Here is a 21162-nt window from a genome sequence, read left to right as displayed (position 1 = left end):
TTCCTTCGTTATCTTTTCGCTAAATTGCGAGGAGGTTTACACCGTTCTGTGTTCATAAAACAATACTGTAAAAGTGGCGCAGCGGCTTAGCACGTGAAGATTAACGTAAACCGAATCGCGCTAGTGCAATGGATATCTACCACCTACCACTGTCAAACGACGCTCGTACCGCATATAATTACCTTTCCAACAAACCGTACGAAGAAGGGAGAAAAATTATTTGCGAGACTTTAACGTCGTTGTTCTTGGTATTTTACCGACCGTACTTTCAATATTTCACGAAAGTTATATACAATCGTGCATGCAGATAAATTTCACCGTGCGATGGTGCTTCAAATAGGGGTTCCTCGTATTTTCGGCAACGCGGTGTCACTCTAAGGAAAAAGAAGCGACGGACACTAAGAGTGAGAAAGATGCCAGCGGACTGGTTGCAGAGCAGAAAAGAAGGAATAGAAGCTAGAGTAATGTAGCGAGTCAGCAGTTTTTGTTAAAAATTTATTCGGTTCAGTTTCATGAGAAATATCACCTTGTACCCCCTCGACGTTCCGTATCACACCTCAGCGGCTGCCTCCGGCCCCACTCTTCAGTCTTGCGTTCCACAATCCACCCTCCATTCGGCGCTTTCTTCTTCTATCTCCTCTCTTTCTAACTTTTATGTACACGTAAGTACGTATACCTGACTTGCTACGATATATCTACCGCCGCTAGAACGGGCTATTCATTTTTCAACGGTGCGAGAATATTCGATACGCATTGCCCCGGAACGATTTCGACAGAATTAAACGTAGATAACTGTGTTCTCAAAAATTACATTTAATGCAACGGTTTTACGATTGATGATCCAACGCACGACTAATAGGACATATTGTCATTTTTTATCGAGAGCCGATGGATATTAAGATAACGTGTTTCAAATGCAACGCGTTGGATTTTCGTATTTTGGAAACGGAAAGTACGTTTATATGTAGGTAGCAGAATGCTTGGCTTATCAGAGTCTGTGAGGCGAGAATGGTGCGCTTCCGCTTCCGCCTTGTCGTTCGTATCGAGAATCCCTGAAGAAAGAGTTTCGAACCGGAGGTAAAATTCGAGTTTTATCCACTATTTATCGAGATTATAATAGTCTACGTAGATAGGGATGCTATTAACGACTATCAATAATTGATCGATACTTATTGAAATATCAATAATATTGTTAAGATGACAGTAACTGAAGTAGAGCGACACGTAACATACTTTATCACTCAGTCTCTTTTTCCTAATCAAACTTTATTCTTATATCAGAAATTTTTCTCATCGTAGAAGTTAATTCTTCGACATCGAAGAAAAAGTTTCTCGATATCATCGATATGTATTGATATTGTTATTAATAGCAACATTTCTAATTAGTGAGCATTTTAAGAAACAAATGAGAATTCGTATTATGCAGCTGTTAGTTCCTTTTTCAGTAACAAGAGCGAGGAGGCAAAATATAAAATGAAAGTGAACCGAAGAACGAATCGTAACAATGGGTCATGATAAGTTTGTGTACGTAAAGTGTACGTGCAATGTACTGTCAGAGATATTCGTGCAAACGATATGCACGGTCCTTCTGTATCAGACACCAGGATCTTTTCCTGCTGTGAACCGTAGCATACAGAGGCCGTCGGTGTTGATCTAAAGAATTTTCTACGGATCTCACTCGTTGCCTCCCTCGTACATTGTCACCTTGCCCCCTTCTTTCCTGTATGCCAGGAGAATGAGATTCAGCAGGTGTATAGTATGCGCCAGAAGTTCCTTCATCTTTTCTTTTTTCGTTTCGAAAATGCGCTTACTTACTTTGTTACTCGATGCATTTTCACGTAGCGTCAATAGGAAATCAAGCGTGACGTGTGAAAGTGATCTCTATCGAAGCGACGCTGTAGTACGATCGCTACATGGAAGAACCGGTATCGAAGAAAAGGATCGATTGTGAACTGTGAATCATCTCGCAACATCGTGATTTTTTTGTCAGCATGTCGTTCTTGCGTATATATGTATGATACTTATACAACTGGTGTATCTGTGCGAATGTTATGCGGTGGTCCAGGTCTATCGTATCTAAGAATCTCGTTGCTCGCAGTGGCACATTCAAAGAGCATTGCTATGGAATATAAGGAATTTTCCTTCGGATCTTACTACCCCTTACTTGTTTTTTCTTTGGTCGATCCTTCTCTTGCTCCGTTTTTTTTTCTTGAGCGCGAGCGCATGGAGAAACAAGATTACGCTGAGGTATAGTACATGCGTTGGAAGTTCTGTTTCCTAGAGGCACAAACGAGAGGAGGAGAGACAGAGAGAGAGAGAGAGAGAGAGAGAGAAACAGACAGAGAGAGACAGAGAGAGACAGAGAGAAAGACGGGAGAGCAAAGAAAAAGTAAGAAAGAGAGATCGACTAACCCCCTTTCACCCGCGGCGAGCGTGATAGTCAGTGGGCGATGAGCGACCAAACCTAACCTAACTCCGTTGCCGGTTCTCTACCAGGGTAAGCAGTAAGCAGGCTGGGTCGCCAGGCGACGTTGGAGAGAAAGAGATAAACTAATAAAGAGTGTGGGTGGTGGGGACTAGATCGGCGCATGCGCGCCAACGATGCTTATTGAGCCATGGAGAGGGGCGGTTGGTGCCTCATCGTCGGCGGCGGTGGCGGCGGCGGCGGCGGCGGCGGCGGCAGCGGCAGCGGCGGCGGCAGCGGCAACGGTGGTGGCGGTGACGGCGACGTGGCATGGTATACGGCCGCATGGGTGCAGCGAGGGGTGAGACGGGTAGCATATTATGCGGAGGAGGGGATCATGGCTCCTCGTAGTCGGAGAAAGGAGAGAAAAGGAAGATAAACGATGGTGAAACAGAGACAAAAGGGGAACGAACGAGACAGAGGGAGAGAGAATGAGAGAGAAGGAGAACGAGACGGTGTGTGTCACGAAAGTTCGTACGTACGATCAAGCGAGACGAAGCCGGGTGATCCAACGAAGATAGGGTGAGAATGATAAAGCGAGGGGGTAACGGAAAGGGGAGTGGAACAGTGAGAGAGAAAGCTTTAGGGGGTTGAAATTAGTGAGAGGGTGCATAGTTGTGCGATAGATGGTAGAAAGAGAAAGAAAGAAAACATAAATCTATTGCATATTAGACGAAGAACGAGAGGGACGAAATGTTGGAGAAAGAGAAGCTACGAAATGATGGTCGAGTGTGTGAATCGTGCAAGACCGTAGGTGTGATTAAGCGAGATAGACGGAGGGGAATACAGTATAACGAATGAAATAGAAGGAGAAAGCGAAGGGAGAGAAGGAGAGAGAGAGAGAGGGAGGGAGGGAGAGAGAAAGAGAGAGAGAGAGAGAGAAGTAGGAGAAGTAGGTTTGTGTTGTGTGGTATGGAAAAGAGCGAGAAAGGTAGAAGGCGGGCAAGTAGTAGTAGAGGAGTGGTGGGACAGACGAGGTGGGAGCGAAAGGGGCAGGGTAGAGGGGAAGGGGAGGGGAAGAGGGGGCGCTGGCATCGGACAGTCGGTGTCGCGCCAGGCCCCCGCTAGCGGCTAGCCAAGCAAGCAGCAAGCAGTCGCAATCCCGTCGCCTAACCAGCATTGCTCGCCTTACCTTTTCACCCTCTTACAAAATCGCATTCGAGGCTTCCGTCAGCTGCATATATTTGCCCCATTTCATCAACCGGTCCCTCCGACGTCGTCCGTCGTTGCACGTCGTCGCCATTGCCGCCGCCACCGCCGCCGTTGCCGCTGCTGCTACTGCCGTCGTCATCGTCGAACACGCAGTACGTCGTCGTTATTGCTCTCGCAATCGTCGTTTAGTCGCGCGTGGTTTCTTAGCAGCGGCCGTACTGAAGGGAAAAGCGCGAGCGAATATATAAAAAATATACGGAATTCTTTTGTGATCGAGTAAGCCGATTATGAGTTGGAACAGTGCAGCAGTTCACAGCAAGCACGCATCATCCGGGCCAACGTTGTTCAAGTGAGAAAACAAGTTTTCGTGGTTTTTGGTGTCGCGAGATCCGGCTGATCGACCGGAACTGTATGGTGAGAGTAGTAAAACGGAAAGTACCTTTTTCGCCGTTTCTTCTATCTTTAGTGAGGAAGAGAGCAAGTGCAGCGTCCTTAAAAGCTATTAAATTCGCAGATCGTATGTTACACGTTCAAAGGACAAGCCGTGTCATTGTTGATATAAGTGCTAACAAATAAGATATATATATATACATATATATACATATCTTATATATATATATGTATCTACTATTGGTGTGTTGTTCGTTACCACAGTGAGAAGTTGTAAACTTCAGAAGAACCAACGAGAAGGCTCGCCGACCGCCTAACCTGTCACGGTGACCGACATCACGGCGAGATCGCGGCTGATACCTCCGCGTGTTCCGGCGCAAGGTAGTACAGAGCTCTCTCTATTTTACGATACATATGTATGTGTACGCGTACATCTATATACATATGTTCGTATATACGTGCAGCTATAGAGCAATAAGTCGTACACGCCATTGCCCGCGCGTGGGCGCTGTGCTGTATGCATTTGGACATATATTACGGTTCACGTCGTCATGCCAATGACGTCATCGTTTCCGTAATTGCGTTTTTACGCCGTTGCGGAAACGATGATGTTACTGTTTCCGTTGTTTATGCTATTCAAGAGTACGTAGATTACTTAACGAAATTCATTTTACACGTTCCTCATGTCCGAGCGTTCATTCTGCTTATCGTGTTTCGATTCATTCGAATTAAAGCTGAGATCGGCAGCTGACTTGATCATTGCTCCATATTGCACGGGTTTTCGTTCGCCATACGGAGACGGATGTTGTCATACGAAACATAACCTTCGAGCTGTAGGTATATTAGTAATTATCGAAATACGCGCGTGCGTTATCGCTGTTTTCTTCGTTACCATTGCGACGCAGAAAAAAACGCGCGCAAGTTTGTGTGTGTTATAATTCTTAGTTTTAAACGTGAAATGATAGACAGGCATTTTGATCTGTCACGTTTTGGTCTGTGACGAATCATATATTGACAATCGTTTTAATCGTTCCATTGTACATAAGTATTTTGCAAAATATATGAATTGAAGCCGTGTAATGCGCGTTACGTGCGTAAATGTGAGTCGACCGATTAACCACGTGTCATTAATTCCTCGTTTCTTCACGCTGTCGAAGTACGAGATTTATTTATTCAAAGTAACGGTTACTAGCGCGGCAAATTTTATTTGATCATATTTCGATGATGTCAATTCGGTTTTTTTTTATTATTATTTTAATACTGGAACTACCAAGAATTTCTTGCATCATAATACCAATGGATTGATGAAAAGTTACAAGTTGTAGACTTTTATTTTATAATTTTACAATTTTAATCAAATTCAATGGTATAATTAATTAATTTGTAATTCATAAAGCGTGCTTGTAAAAGATAATTTCTCTCATTATCAAATTTGCCAACTTCTCACTTATGGCTTGTAAAATTTAATTAATAATGCTAGTTCAGTTATGCAATAGAAATTTTATATATTTATAATGCTTCATTTTTTGGAAGTTTGAATGTTCCGGTAAAGTATATCGACGAAAGCTGGTTTCTTTTCTTGCTGTGATTTCTTTTTAAGAGTTTTATCCGTTAGTCGACGGTAGTTCTAGTATTAAATTAACGCATAGTTTGTCATTTTTGTCGCCTTCGTAACGAGAATAGTATGTATATAATTTAATGTTCCGGTGTTCGCGATCTTTGACAAAAGTGTTCGATGATGTAATTCCGTGAAATAATTCTTCCGTGGACAAAAATATTCCCGTGGACGTAGATAAGTTCGAAGCTTGATTACCGATGTAGATGCATCACCTGTGCCATGCACGTTTTTAAAACAAGATAACGTGATGCGTGAGAAAAGCACTCGCGAAACTCGTTACTTTAGATCTATCTAAGTATCTAGTTGGTGGCTGTGATAAATATTCTGATCACAATTTTTTTCACAAACAATATGTAAAACGCTGTTTGACCACTTTTCATGGCATTTTCATCGCCATAATCGTACATAATCATTTCTCTATTAGAATTACAATATTTTTTGAATATACCTTCCTGTAAACTATTCTGAATTTCTGAGAAGCATGGACTACCAATCAAGCTCAATTATATTTATATTTCATAAATATTTAGCTGTGTGGCAATTGACGGATGAAATAATCTACGTGCGATTAAAAATTTAGGTAGATTATTTTCTTAGGTAAATGAGTAACCGGTTTAACTTTGAAAAGTGTTTCGGTTGTATAAGACACGGAGGCACTTCGACCCCCTCGCATTCCAGTAGAAACAGGTATATGACCTGTTATCCTCAGATATAATCTTACTTTTTCAAGATACTGGACTTTCGAAAATCGCTCGTGTTATACCGTTTTTCTAAGTTATTTTATCACTTGTGTGTTTACTTCCAAATGTGTAGGAGACAATTATATTTCGCAAATGTTTCACTTGCACTACTGGATATAAGTTTGAGACCAAACATGCAATTGGATATCTTGTGCAAGTTTCTTTAAATCGGGAAGAAAGATATCGTTTGTTTTATTTATATCAGTTGTATATCTTACGTATCCTGTAATCAATGTCCTATTCTGTTTCTAGATTCTTAGATATAGTTTCTGTCAATTTAATTAATAGTATATCTTCCTTTATTTTCAAAGAAATAATTACATCAAAATTCTATTAAGACTACAATATTATTAGCTTTTGCAATGCTTCATCTTAAACATTTTTCCTTTTAATCATAATAATAATAATAATAATAATAATAATAATAATAATAATAATAATAATAATCATAATAGTAATAATAACAATAATAATAATAAATTCCATCATGTTGCTTATGCACTTGAAAATCGCTTGTACGAATTGGTGGATTTGCCAACTGAAGAATGTGCATTGTTTCTTATATATTTGTTTGTATTGTTCTCTCTTTCACTTTAAATACTTCAATAAAGAAGTTAATCACGATACGAAACGATTTTTGCAGCGTTATTTTATGTGCAAATGAATGGGACATATAGCTGTTTACTGATGAGGATTATGGTCTCAAATTTATACTGTGTGTAGTGTACGGCATTATAAGATCATTGCTTAAACAAGATTGCTTCGGGATAGTTGTTGGATTTGAGAAAAACTCAACTTTTTTATTAACCTGTTTGAAACTAGATTCAACGTGCTAACAAGTTTGTAATATATGTTAAGTTTTCTTTAATTACTTCCTGCTTGTTCTTGAAGTCATTGGAATATTTCAATTGTAACGCCACAAATATTTTAAAATATTAAAAATGCTTTCGATATTATGCATTTTGTGACCATTAGCTTGTAGAATTTTCTCTTTGATGACATTACACATAAGGTGTTAACGCGTATAAAATTAATCTCATATTAAATGCTAAATAGGCTAAATAATGGGAAATGATACGACGATAGTCGAACAATAAAATGGATATGAAGTTTTTGGGTAATAAATGGATGTTCTACTGCACCTTCGATAATCGGAGGATTAATTAACGGAATACAAGGCGAATAGATAAATGATATTCCCGTAATAGGACATAATGGAAGGCAAATTTCTACGTGGCGTAAGGATGTCGAACGAATTGATGTGTAAGTGTGTGGAGTGCATCCTACACGTATCGGTGTGCGTGGCCTAACGCATCGAATTACAGTACCTTCGTGGGCGTGTCCCACTAACATTCCGACCTCGGTGTCTTTTATCTTATTGAGTCTTACTACATACTACTCCGTGCCGCGAACCCTTTTTAAAACGTGATGTCCTTGTTTACGACGATCGCAGGAAGTCACACCTATGGCGTTGTCGTGTAGGCTGTATGCGTGTCGGAGGATCGTTGCAGATCGAAACGAGTATGTAATAGGAAGAGTAATAGGATGAGTAATAGGATGCAAACTGCTCTGCGCTTATGGCTGGAACAATCGTTGCGCCGCGTCGCGTCATTTCTTTATATCCGTGCTTCTGATTTGCTACTTACAGTTCAGTTTGTTTTAGATGCTTGAATGATGTTAAAAACAACTCAGTTGATTGACGATTCGACTAGAATTGAAATTGAGCTAGAACCCGTGTCAGTTGTTCATATAGTACCCTAAAAACACTGGAGTTCGTTCTGATTATTTAGAACTACCTTAAGAGTTACTGGCAATCAATACTAGAAATCTGGATTCTGTTCCGACTCTTCTTCCTTCTTCCTTATTCTCAAGTATCGTATATGTATCTAGGATATTTTTATTCCAATGTTGTACACCTACAGTTATATACACACACAGTTTAAGCACATAATACAACATATCAATTTATGTAATTTTTATGAATTTGATTGCTTTGGTAGTACTTAAAGGAATTTCATTTTTTTAGTCGGCTTCAAGTATATCCACAAATAAATGATAGACATTTTTGAGTCGTTTTTTCTGATACACCTTGGCAGTTAGGTTGACAGTGTCGACACATATTTGCAGTGCAGGAATTTTATCTTCGTTACGTCTCCACTATCTTCGCTGCGCACGTTGATGATTATGGCACGGTAATTTTTACTCATAAATTGATAAGCGATGCACTTGTGTTAAACGTATTTATTACACACAGTAAAATATTTGTATTTTCTTATCTGAACAAATTGTTGAATTGCATAAAGCGTATCACTAACTCTTACTATTCCATATTTCAGAGATATTATCTGTTTTATTGTTATCTTCCGTTCTGATTATCGTGTTTGCCGTAGGTGAAGATAGTTCCAACTATTGTTCAATTCTCCCTGCAGGAAGATTTAAAAATAGATATCATGTATTTGCTATTCTATTATGAATTTCATTTTATCATTTATCAGAATTATCAAGTTTCAATATATGTATTTGAATGTAGTTGTCGTGCAGCCCTGTATCTTTTTAGTAAAAACAAACAAATCGTAAAAACAAAATATTTATGATGCACCATTTTAATACATTTGGTAGTTTAGCGTTAGAAGGAAATTTCCAATGGAGATGATTGTGAATAGTTCTTCTAGAATCGGTAGGAATTACCCCATGACATCATCGTTCGTGATCACGATTCACGATACTAAGATACAAGAAGCGAAATACATAGAAGTAAAGATAGAGAGGGAGAAAGACAGAGTAACCGGTGTGTTATGGATTGTGTGACGTAACTGAGTCGAAATTATCTTGGTTAATAGTGTGTCAGAAGTTCTAGTTCCCCGCGAGCCGCTCGGCTCCGTACGTTTTCACGTTTTTGTCACGCTTTTACGGTAAAACCGTTCCCGAAAATAAAACACAGAAATTGTGTATAGAGTTACAAACGCGGTAGGGATCCCCGGCGAGGAACTTCTATTTATACCATTTCGTGTTGGTCGTGTGCCAAACAGAAAATCACATTTATATCAAATGTCGTTAATTTACAATCTCCACAAAACATCCGTGGACGAATTTTCGTTGGGTCGTGGCTGTGCAGGATCTATACGTAGTTGGCCCACGAAGTCGTAAATCGTTTCACAGATCGCCCGGTCGGTTACACGCGACGCCACGACGTGGCGTAAGGCGTAAGATATATGTCCTTCTAATCACGGTATTTCTGCCTCCGTGTAGTCGCGCGACTCTTCTAGGACAACATAATCACCACAATTCCGCGGTCGGTACGGAAAACTTATCGACGCCCGGTCGATCGATAACGCGGGAAGGCCATCTAGATTACGAACTCTCTACGTCCGACAAAATTTCGTTTTCGTGCAATATATATATATATGCATAGAGATGCTCGCGCACCAGTTGCATCTATGTGAACTCTGAAAGCGTACGAAAAAAAAGACGTGCGCGATAACAAGAATCATCGTAGTCGTGTGACGCGGTGAAAGTGAGGATATAGAAGCAGATACGTTGTGAGCGTATAACGTTGCATGCGCTTATTAGAAACTCATCAAAGAAAGTCGATGGGGAGGGAACAGGAAGAGGTAGTGGCGCGCGCAAGAAGTACACTTGCGAACGACAACGCAATTCGTGAGACATGGCATCGCTTTGCGTTAAAGGACAGGCGAGTCGTCGAGGCTGAAAGCACAAAGGGGGTAAGGAACAACGACAAGGGACGAACGTAAAGCGCAGGATGTATCAAAAACTTCAGAAGTATGTAATACTCGTCAAAACGAGCAAATTAGCGGTAGCAGGCGGGGGTTCAGGTATCACTAGCTCCGCAATTATAAGACATTTTTATATCGTTCGTTTAATATGACTTCCGTTCGACAAGGGTTTCGATGCGTTTCCTCATAAAAGTATCGTGGAAAGATCACTAGCTTTCCCCTTATCTTTCGATAATAGATGATAATCTTCGATTCATTGTGTCAATTTATTCAACGATTAACCGGTTTACTGTACGCCATATTTTTTTAAATGGCGTGGCGGACAATGCGATAGTTCGTTAGACTATTACAGGCTCATAGTTGAAATTTTCTTACAACTTCGGAACAAATGATACCTAGATCCACGTTTAATAATGTATTTTTCCTTCTTTTGACGAGCATCAGACGCCTCTGAAGTCTGACCACAATTTTTTGGAACACCCTGTATATATGTAGTATATAACGCGTTGCCAACGTTAACGACGAAAAAGAGAAAGGGAGAGAAAGCTCGAAGCCTTAAGGTCGATTTTAGTGTCTGTCCCTGAACATTTCTGGGCATCGCGTATATGTGTAGGCGGGGTGGGTGTGCCTCGTTTTAATTTTAGTCCCGTGACAGCCTGCTCCCGCGAGGGAGAGATAGGTGGCGTTGACCCGCCAACGTAACCTACAAATATTTCTCTCTCTCTCTCTCTCTCCTGTCATCAAGCCCGATCTATCGGTGTCCCTTTCTCTCCGGACCACTGGCGCGCATATGCCTCGAGCGATACATCAACGAAAATCCACGGGCGTTCTTACGTTCCCCTTTTTCGGACGCTTGAACGAACTTATAGTCTTACTACATTCCTTTCTCTCTCTTTTCAACCGAATCTTCACGTGTATCTCGGTCTGCGTCCCTCCTTTTCCTCGTGGCTGACCTATCTCTTCGCGTTACGTGTAGAGATCAATCGAAAAATTGCATATTATGGAGATGTATTTTTATTTTACGTTTGGGATGTATGTACCTGTTTATTTTCAAAGCGCTATGAAACATAGAGTTCTATACGCTGTTGTTTCTCTCGTGATTTAAAAAATTGGGCTGTTGCGTGAAAAATTCAGTAGTATTATATGGCTAGATGTTTGTCGCTTACAAAATTACGTATTATGTGTACTTTTCTATTTTTTTCGCTTACTTCTCCAAAAGATCTAGTAGTTATATGTATGTATATATTTTCCCCCTTGTTTCCCTGTTGTAAATTTAGTTATTTTTTTCCCTTTAAGTATAATTGAAGTATAATATTAAACTAATAATACTAATAATAAACTCATAGTATAATTCAAGTAGAATTTTTAGTAAAGTTATTATTTCAATTTGCGTTACTTTAGAGAAATCAAGTAAAATATTCCTTAACAAGTTATCCATAGGTTCGTATTCCTAAAGCTATGTATGTATATTTCAAGTTCGTAATAAATTTTGTCCCTAGCGATGCTATGTTTTTCGACGTAGCTTCAGAGCAGAAAAAAGGGAGTTCATAGGGGTGGAGGTGGAAAACGGTCGGGTTGTTTTTAATTTAAAAGCGGGCCGATCGTAATTCTGTTTTCCTACCGAACTAGCCGGGGCTGATGGTACATTCATTGCGATAGAATTTGATTTCGCAGAAAACGATAAATATTCAAGGGCACAGGGTCGAAACGCGCTCGCCTAGCTGGGTCGTTGCGCGCACGCGTGCATACGCCTGTGCAGAATGTTCCCATGTGGAATTTCATCGTTGAGAGCATTTTGCTGTGACGGTACACGTATAGCGGCCGACTTCTCGACAATGAGTCAGAATGAATGATTTGCAAGCGTTGAAATGCATGAACGAGCAAGCCGAGCGCGACGTCCGATTGGACGACTGCCTCTCCGTAGTCGCGCCCTCGCCATCCTGCACGAATTTATGGCTTCAAAGCGTCCCGATGCATCTACTCTGTGGCGTCAAATTGCTTTCCAGCGGTTTTTTACCACCCCTTCACGTCCTTGTATATTGCGACAGTTTTATGTTTTATCTAATTATATTTTCCCAACCGACGATAGTTTGGTCAGGGCTGGGAGATGTGTACATTAACTTTTCTACTTTTTCACCCCTTCTTTCTACGATTTTGTTATAGGCTCGAATATTTGTCTCATCTGCAAATTATTTCTCGTTTTTCAACCTTTCGCTGTTGCCACTTTTTCATTTTTATTTCTATCGCCTTTCATCTTTCAAGCGGTGAAAGACCTGGCATAGAAGAAAATAATAAAATTACATAAATAACTCTAATACAATGTCCGCGCATCTCTACCTAAATAAAAAATTTAATCTATCAGCCATATTCTTTAGCGTATTACAATGACAAGGTCGATCGTAAAATTCAGTAAGCAATCGCGTTAAGAAAATAGTAGAAAACTCAGGAACGATGTATCTCGTGACCCGTGCTGCCACGTAGTAAAATTGAAATTAGCGTAACGTGTTTCGTGGGCTGCCAATTCGACAAGAGAAACAGGTACCTATCGAAAGAATGGATTCGGTGTGAGGAAAGGTGCCTCGGTACATTAGCGAAAGCATACGCATCGCGACGAGTCTCAACGTATCGTAGTATCATTTTGACCAAGTTCGACGACGGAATCACCGTACCCCTCGACTGTTTCGGTAGGAATAGCCGTGTAATTACGCAGCGAATATTTGCCGTCGGAACGAGTTTCTATGCGCCGACCGCTTTTTCCAACAGAAAGCGACATCCTATCCACCCTATTCACTTTCGGAATCGAATCAGAGAATGGGAGAAATTACTGAGAATCTCTTTTGTCTATGATACGGAACACGTTTTAGGAATTATAAGGAAACGAAAATATGGTTTTCTCTTTAGCAACGAATGCCTAATTACGCGGAAGACAAATTAAAATGCGAGCTTGTTCAGAGAGGAGTACATTTTTAGCAAAGGAAAATTTTCTTGGAAAATCGGTAATGTCCTCACTTGCGAGTCAATTTTGCTTAAACATTTGACAAATTGTATAGAGTGTCTGGTCATCTTTATCCTCGATATTTTTCAACTGCATTCTCTTTAGCTTGAATGTCATTGATGGTGCGAGTTGCTGTCTAAATATTGTGCGGGTTAAAAAAATAAATACAAAACATGTGTTAGAATCGATAGATATATGTTTTTAGCAGAAGTTTATTGGGGAAAGTTAAGAAATCACAAACCATATAGCACAAACGTTAATAGAATAATAGATATATTTACTCACATTTTCTACTTTTATACATTAAAAAACCTGAAATAACTCGTTAAAAAATGGGGGAAAATATATTATGATAAGAGATCGATAATAAATTATAAATAAATTGCTTCATTTCGATCCGTTCGAAGAACTTGCGATTTATTTATAAGATGACGTGATAATGGAATTAAAAGATGATAAAGACATATTCGTTTTGGGTCAGTTTTAATTTTCATACGAATGTAAATACATAATTTATTTTTTACTGAAAGGAAATGACTCGCATAGATAGGTGTGGGTAATCCATAAGTAAAATAATTACTAAATTTGGGAAATTGGAAATCTGACTGACAGTTTATTAGTTTTCCCGAATTATATCCGAACAATCACACGCTGACAGTCGCATTTTTCTTCGAAGGAATTTACCGCGATATTTGCTCATGGACAAATACAAATTCGAAGGGTAGAGATAATTCTCCAGAGTTTACCGGTATTTCACGAAATGTGCGGTAACTTGTTAATTCATAGGCACTTAAATTCCGAAAATGTGGGTGTAAAACGGAGCGTGATCGCGCGTGTGCGTGCCACCCACGACGTACATTACCGCTCAAAAGTATCTGGACGCTCGATTGCCTTTGTCAGTATATGTAAGGCGAGAGATTTTTCCTCAGAAGCCAAAGTGATTTTTTCAATAATTTTTTCTAAGTATATAAACCACATCGGGGAATATATTGCAGTAGATACTTAAATTCTCAAGACTCTATTCGATAACTGCTTTGGTGCGAGCAGACGGTAACATATTTAACTAAAAAAATGAAGCAAATTATTTCAAGCAGGGGAAAAATGACGAATCGATTATCGCTGATTAATCGTAATATGTTGTTACTAAGTTTTCAACTGGAATTTATAATGTTTATTATGAGTAAAAATTCATATAATAATTGGAATTTATACAGTCTGCTAACTCTATAAGGACTCGTTAAGTACCGATAATCGTTTAAATTTACGTATTGTCGCCAGAAATTCGCCAAAAGCGTCTAGATATTTATGAACGGTAGTGTACACACATAGACGCAGACATAGGTGAAATGGTGTAGGTTCGAACCGATGCCCGCGAATCGCCGATCAATATCGCCATTGTTTTCCATTCAGCTGATAATACCGGCGGCTTTTGGAGTATGGCGTTCGGTCTTATTGTAGAAGTTGGCTCGTTCAGCTTAGTTCCACGAGGAAACATTTCAGTTGTTTTCGCGTTAAATACTTAGCAAACCAGCGAGGCTATTATATTTAGTTCGGTAACTTTCCTTTCGTCGTAACGATTGATCGTTTCTGATTATATCGTAAGCGAGAAGCGTGCGCGTTTCTTTCTTCATTACATCACTGGATTATTTACTTGGAGGTTTCGGAAAACATTGAAAAGTTTAACACTTTGGATGACTTTGTTTTTCCATTTCTCTCTTCTTTATGGTCGGAAGTATTCTACAATACGTACAATACGTACAATGATGTTAACGAATGTAAATTTGAGATAAAAATACTGGTGGATGTGCGGTAGCAGGGAACAAAGTGTGCATTGAAGTCTAATGCGGATGATATCATGGGTAATTGCTGGATGAAATCACCTGTTATTTGGAGAACTTGCGTGGATTTCTAGTTTCAGAATAGGACATTGCGTTGGTGCGATATGGAGTATAAAATAATTATAGATAAAATGAGAAACAATTGCTACGAAAATACTGGAATAACTCGTTTCAAGTATCAAAAAGTAAATACACGCGCCGTCGTATTAATACCGTTAACAATTTCTTATAGATACGTTATATACAACAAATGCGTATCTCCTTATACAAGACGTTCTACGCAATGAATCTGGCGATAACGAGCCCCGGAATTTAATAAGGTCCGACTTTTTAAGATTCGATTAATCGTAGAAAATATTATGGAAAATCTTAAGCGATTTGAAAGGAAGGAGTCCAAGTTGTGCAATTATCAGGAGATTACTCTAACATCTGTTAGCGATTAAAGTTAATACGATCGCCTATAGGGACGGGTCGCGAGGTCGCAATAGACTCGTCTGAAATGTTTTCTTAGTGAAATCAAAACCGTCGAGGAGCACGCTTTTTACCTTTCCGTGATGTTTGACTTTTGCTAACCTTTTAAGAAGATTGTCGGGTTGTAGGTATACTTCTATAGAATTGTGTTCTTTTGTGCGGGGCCATAGAGGGAAGGTACTTTGCAGGGAAAACCTCTGTCTGCGGAGCAATAAAAGCTCAAGGTCTTGTTCCGATACCACTGGATCCTTTCATCGATCCGCATTCACCACAGTTGACACGTATTTCACGGTGAACTGTTCTGACAGGTGTTAGACAATCATCGATTATCTTCGGTGTGTTTGTTTTCTATTCAACCTGCGGTTTCTCGCTTCTCCAGGTTGCATTTTGCTTTCTTATCCCTTTTCTTGGCGACCTTAACTTGGTATACGATAAGTCTAATAAGTAGATGTCTACATAAATCATTTGTTTTATAAATATCTATATAAAGCGTCTGTTTGAATTTCAGTTATGCGTTTTATTTGTAATGAAATTTCAGTGGATGAAGTTATTCGGAACATCGGCATCAATATCAACCGATTAAGATATATCAAAATCTATCCTCACAATTGCTAGAATTAACAACTTCTCTGAAAGCAAAATGCGAGATCAAATTATTAAATTTTGTCCTTTACTTTCGTGGAAGCTGCCTCGTCCGCTTTTTGGCGAGTATCGGTAAAATAGACGGTAAATTCCACAGCCAATTACTTTTAGCGCGTTTACCAAGAATTTCGTACGGTTGGTAATCTCTTTAATGAACGAACTTGGAATCGACGAATCGTCCGTGAACGTATGTCTGCGGATATCCTGGAAGTTTCTTGAAGTTCATCGATGCAGAAGAGCTCGTGATCGTCGCGCGAGACGACACTGTCGTCTTCGTGTTCGTATACATATATCCAGATGCCCTGGAATGCGGGGATGCATATGCAAAAACGAACAAGAAGAAATACTTGTTGTCGGCAGGAAGACATCAGACCGCGTTGGAATTCGTGCGGAGGTTTTAGACTTGCATACACAGATGCACGTATTCGCACAGTGAATGAGGAAGACGTCTTTCTCTTCGCTGCTTGACTAGGTGAATTTCAAGATCCTTCCAAAGAATTTGTTTCTCGTTCGTTTTTTCTAATATCCTCTCTTTTTCTTTTCTCGCCTCCTGGTGCACATACTGCGTTCAATAGAATGCAAACGTACGACGGCGGTGGGAACCGTCGTAAATATTGCTGCCCCCGAAAGTATCAGAAATAACGCTTCCACCTCGGCGACTCTCACAATCTAAAAATGTATTCCTCTCTTTGCGATTTCATTCTACCGTTTTGCTTGAAGCTTTCCGCTTCGGCGAAACGATTTCTTCGCATAGGCTTTCTTACAAACGATCTATCGACACAGAGTGGATCGATTTTTCTTTCGAACGGATTATAACGATTATTCTTTAACACGGTTTAACGATATCGATGACACGATTTTATAAATTGTAAGATAAGGATAAGAATTTTAAAAGTTTGATTTGCAATATCATGAAATTGAAGTAAAGTAAATACTTGGAAGAAATTCTCTATTTCTCGCAGACACTGATATTAATAACGTATCGTTAGCACGCATAGCCGTCCTTTTTAGCCTCTTAGTCATTTTAGAAAAAATTTAATCGCAAGTCGGTTGTCGTTAATGCGTTAACAGCCCATTTACCTATGTTTTATCAGGGATTTTATTTTCTGCCAAATCCGCCATTTATCTTGATTTCGAGAACTCGTGCGATAATTATCTCGATTCCCTCGTCTAAAAGAATTTATTTCACCCGACTAGCTAACGATAAGTATCTAACGCGATAATTTAAATTTGCCCAGTTAAAGTACGATCGGGAATCGCCTCGTCTTTTTGTTTTTCACTAACCTGAAAGCGTTTTCGATTAACTCGCCCCCGATGGGAAATATTTCATGGCGGTACCGTCCCACGATCTCCGCTATCATAATCTCTATCCATCTAATTAACGATGTCGTTAATTTTACGGGCTACGTGTCGGTGTACACGCAGCGAAAGAACAGTTTTCACCTGTAACAATATTGAAACCGGTGCACCTCGTCTACCTCGCTGTATGCCCAAAATCCTTTTAGCTAATTTAATCGGTTCTAATTCCGTTACAGCCAGCGACAACTCTTAAGCTCGTTGCGCGGAGAGGGTACAGACCGGGATGGTCGTTTTCATTGTTTCATTCCGTTAATTCCAATTCCTCTCTTTTTATCCTCTTCCTTTCGTTTCTTTTTTTTTTCCTGCCCTGGACATATCGATGATTGGGATATCAAAAATCCAATACTTGTAAACGATAACAGTCAAAATGTTTATTCCAGATTTTTCCCAGTAGAATTTAACGTTACCCAGAGCTTTCTCAAAAAAAAGATTTTGTCATTTATAACGTCACTCTTTTTCATTGTATTTTATTTCTAAATTTTATAATTCTAAAATCTTGGTTCAGACATAGATTGGGTCGGTCAGAGGGTTAATCGAGGCCGAGCGAAGGAAAAATCGTGGAACAAATTCGCACGAACAGTTTCGAGTGACCTACCGCGTGTGACGGCGTTGTTCGCCCGTTTCAGTCTGGTTAATCAGGAGCAGTCGATCGGAAAGGTTAAAAATTATTTTTCTCCCGTCCGCAATTTCTCTCGTTCCTCTTCGTCCCCTGGCCTATTCACCTCCCTTTATTTTTGTTCTCGCTCTCGCTCTCCGTTAGACGACGCGACGTCAACAACCGTGGTACTAGCATGGTTATCCGGATCAGCGGACGTTTACAGTCGAACGGAATCCCGTAGCAAGCCGTGTTCAATTCTAGTAGAGGCATTATAAAATAGACATGAAACTGTAGGTGCAAAGTGGATGCGCCTCGAAGGTGAAACGTCAAACTCTCGCGTGATCTGCATCAAAGGGGTGCAGTCGTTCGTGGGATGCGATTAACGAGTATTACCTTGTTTATTTGCGTTGGTTCTTTATGGATATCGAGATGAAGAGACTTTACGAGGTTCGATCAACGATCAAACCATTCAACGATATTCTCGACGTTTTTAAAGGCACGTTGAAGGCTGACATTCGATTGACGCATCTCGTTTGCAAGTGAATCAGATATCTTATATTCTACTTTGATATGGATTTTTATGGGAGTGTGAAAAAGAAGGAACAAAAAAGAAATGAAAGAATATGCTACAACGATAGAAAATTTATCGACCGTAGAAAGGCTGACTGTCCCCTGACGACGATGATTTTTAGGATATCTGTCTGAAACCTATATAAACTGTAAACAAAGGATAAGAATTAGGTTTGGATTAGGCGTTATTTTATTCGGATGCCTCGTAAGAGCCGATAATCAATGACAGCGGTACCACAGACGTACGGCTAGGGGCAGAATTCAATGGCTAGTATCGGTAGTATTTCGTGAACATCTTGGAAACTAAGCGAAACTGCAGGCCTTATACGTATAAGAGAAAGTTGTCGAAAATATCGATTTTCTACGACATATCCAAAAATCATCGAAATCGGAGAATAGTCAGATTTTTTACAGTCTCGCCAATTTATCATTCCATTTTAGATGATTTCAAATTGATCGAATAAATGTAATTACGCGTAGGTGTTTTTATACAAATTTACATTTCACACAATTCAGGTTATTCCTCATTCCTGGACTTAAACACGAATTCTAATTAAACTAAGAATATTAATGATTTGGAACACGGATGATACCGTAAATTCCCAGTTAATCACGAAGCAGTATCTAATTTGTCGCGATCCCTGTTCGTAGTTGGACGAAGCTGGTTGTTGTTTAGTGGGTGTAAGGTTTCGAACTCCGTTAGACTGTCATACAAAGGGACAATTAGGTATTCGGTAGATCGATTCACGAATTCGATGCAGACGTCAAGGACGTCCTACGATGGTAGGATGAGTCGAATGCGCTGTGCGGCGTCCCCGACGACGTCGACGTCGACGTCGACGTCGACGATCACGAAAAGTCTGTGTGAGATATTGATTTGGTCGTCCCTCTTTTTCTGCGGTAGTCACGTGAAAGAAGTGGACGAAGCTCGAAGCCGCATTCGTGCACGTATATCGATTCGACCGAGAGAGCCGAACGAAGTCTTTCGAGAGTACGCGAAAAACTAGTCACGAGGCAGAGATACGTGGTATACCATGCCAATACGTGGTTGATACTCTTGATATTCCACTGCTCTTATCTTTGTTCGCAATACCGGCTGTAACAGTTCATTCATAAAGTTGTTTTATTATATTTTAATAATCGACTGTTCCGTATTCGTTGATCGCTACGATTAAATCAATGGATCGAAAGGTCGTATCTGTTAACCCTCCAATTCTCACATACCTCAGATTATGACGCAATGTGGGAAATTGCACCAATTTCTATCTCTATCGATACGAAACAGAATGTTTCGACAGTTTATTTTCAAATACGTATAAATTATTATTTCTTATTTCTATCGTAAATTACAAGTCTGTTTGCCATATTCCAGTGCATGTTTTAACCAAGAGATTTAATTAAAAGGTTAATTTTCAAGTAATCTTTTAGATTGAATTAGCTGTGTGAAAAGGGAAAGCTACTCGTGCAATACACTGGGATATTTGTACCGAATATCAAAGTTCCACGAAGTACAAGTTGCTTGGACGTTATCGAGTATCTTTCGAAACGATAAAGTTCGATTATCGAACGATAGCAGAAGTCTTGATAAAAAAGAAGTTTCGAACGAATGTCCCTATCTTCTGTTACAATAAATTTGTTTCGTTTTACTTTACTTTTCATAAAGAATCTTTTCACTAGTTCGTCGATTCGGCACTAAAGACCGGACAATTATTATCGTAAAGCTGAAAAAAAAAAAAAATATATATATATATATATATGAAAGCAAAAGAGAAGCAGCGAAATAAGAACAAAGAGAGAGTTCCCGTTTGTTCGTTACGCTGTATGAATAACGTTATACGAGTTTTAGTAGTTTCCTTGTTTCATCGTTTAAAATTATCGCGAAACAATAATTTAGCGAATTTGAAGCTTCGCTTAAAGTTACTATAGAACGGTATTTCGCTAAAGTTACCTATTTATTATTATCTATCGTTTGATATATCGCTGTGTTACGAAAATGAATAACATTGCGGCGTTTTAACGAAGAGAAAGAAGAGAGGAAAAATGACAGGAAGCAGCTTTTCGTTCGCAGTTTGAGAGTAATCTTATTAGCAAGTAGCTCCTCCTTAGGTTTCGTAGCAAGTTTCAAAATCTATCACAGCGAAAATCCGATATTTATTTGTACGACGTACGTTTGTACGAATAGAGTGGTTAGATGAGAAGTTTCGAGAGTTCGATACTAATACGATACTTTTGATAAACAGTTGTCTCTTCGTTCGTATCAGGAATAGAATTAACATGATTATTAACGACGCGATCGTTTCGTCGATATTTACTTAGGAGGCAATACGAGCAATTCTTTTTATCACCGTGTTGGAAAATGTCAGTGAGAAGAATATTCGACGAAATCTTATTTAATCGCGAGAAACTCGGGTACGATTGCCGCTGGTCGGTCAGAATCGACGCGTCGAATCGTTTCTTCATGGTAACGATTTTCGTGGCCAGGAGAATCCCCGCGAAAACAAACGGTTCGAACGAAAACGTTTTTCTTCCCGGCATTTTCTAGCGCGTTGAACGCGCGCATACGTCCCCATAACTCTTCCTGGGTAACATGA

At 39.7% G+C, this 21162-nt stretch overlaps 1 protein-coding gene across 12 annotated transcripts in view; it reads left to right on the top strand.

Moving 5' to 3' along the window:
• Positions 1 to 3465: 3465 nt before the first annotated feature.
• The window catches only part of LOC100651044 (DNA N6-methyl adenine demethylase), a 383971-nt gene continuing 366274 nt past the window's right edge, over positions 3466 to 21162 (top strand). For 10 of the 12 annotated variants that reach the window (XM_048408469.1, XM_012312331.3, XM_048408473.1 and 7 more), the window contains exon 1: positions 3468 to 4387. The gene's annotated coding sequence lies outside the window, so the exon portion shown is untranslated. Of the gene's footprint in view, positions 4388 to 21162 lie in introns of all 12 variants that reach the window. The other 2 variants (XM_048408475.1, XM_012312330.3) reach the window with 2 other exon arrangements.

Source organism: Bombus terrestris, chromosome 9, assembly GCF_910591885.1.
Source record: "Bombus terrestris chromosome 9, iyBomTerr1.2, whole genome shotgun sequence".
Lineage (NCBI taxonomy): Eukaryota > Metazoa > Arthropoda > Insecta > Hymenoptera > Apidae > Bombus > Bombus terrestris.
The sequence above is the reverse complement of the archived record's forward strand: the minus strand, read 5'-3'. Positions and strand labels throughout refer to the sequence as shown.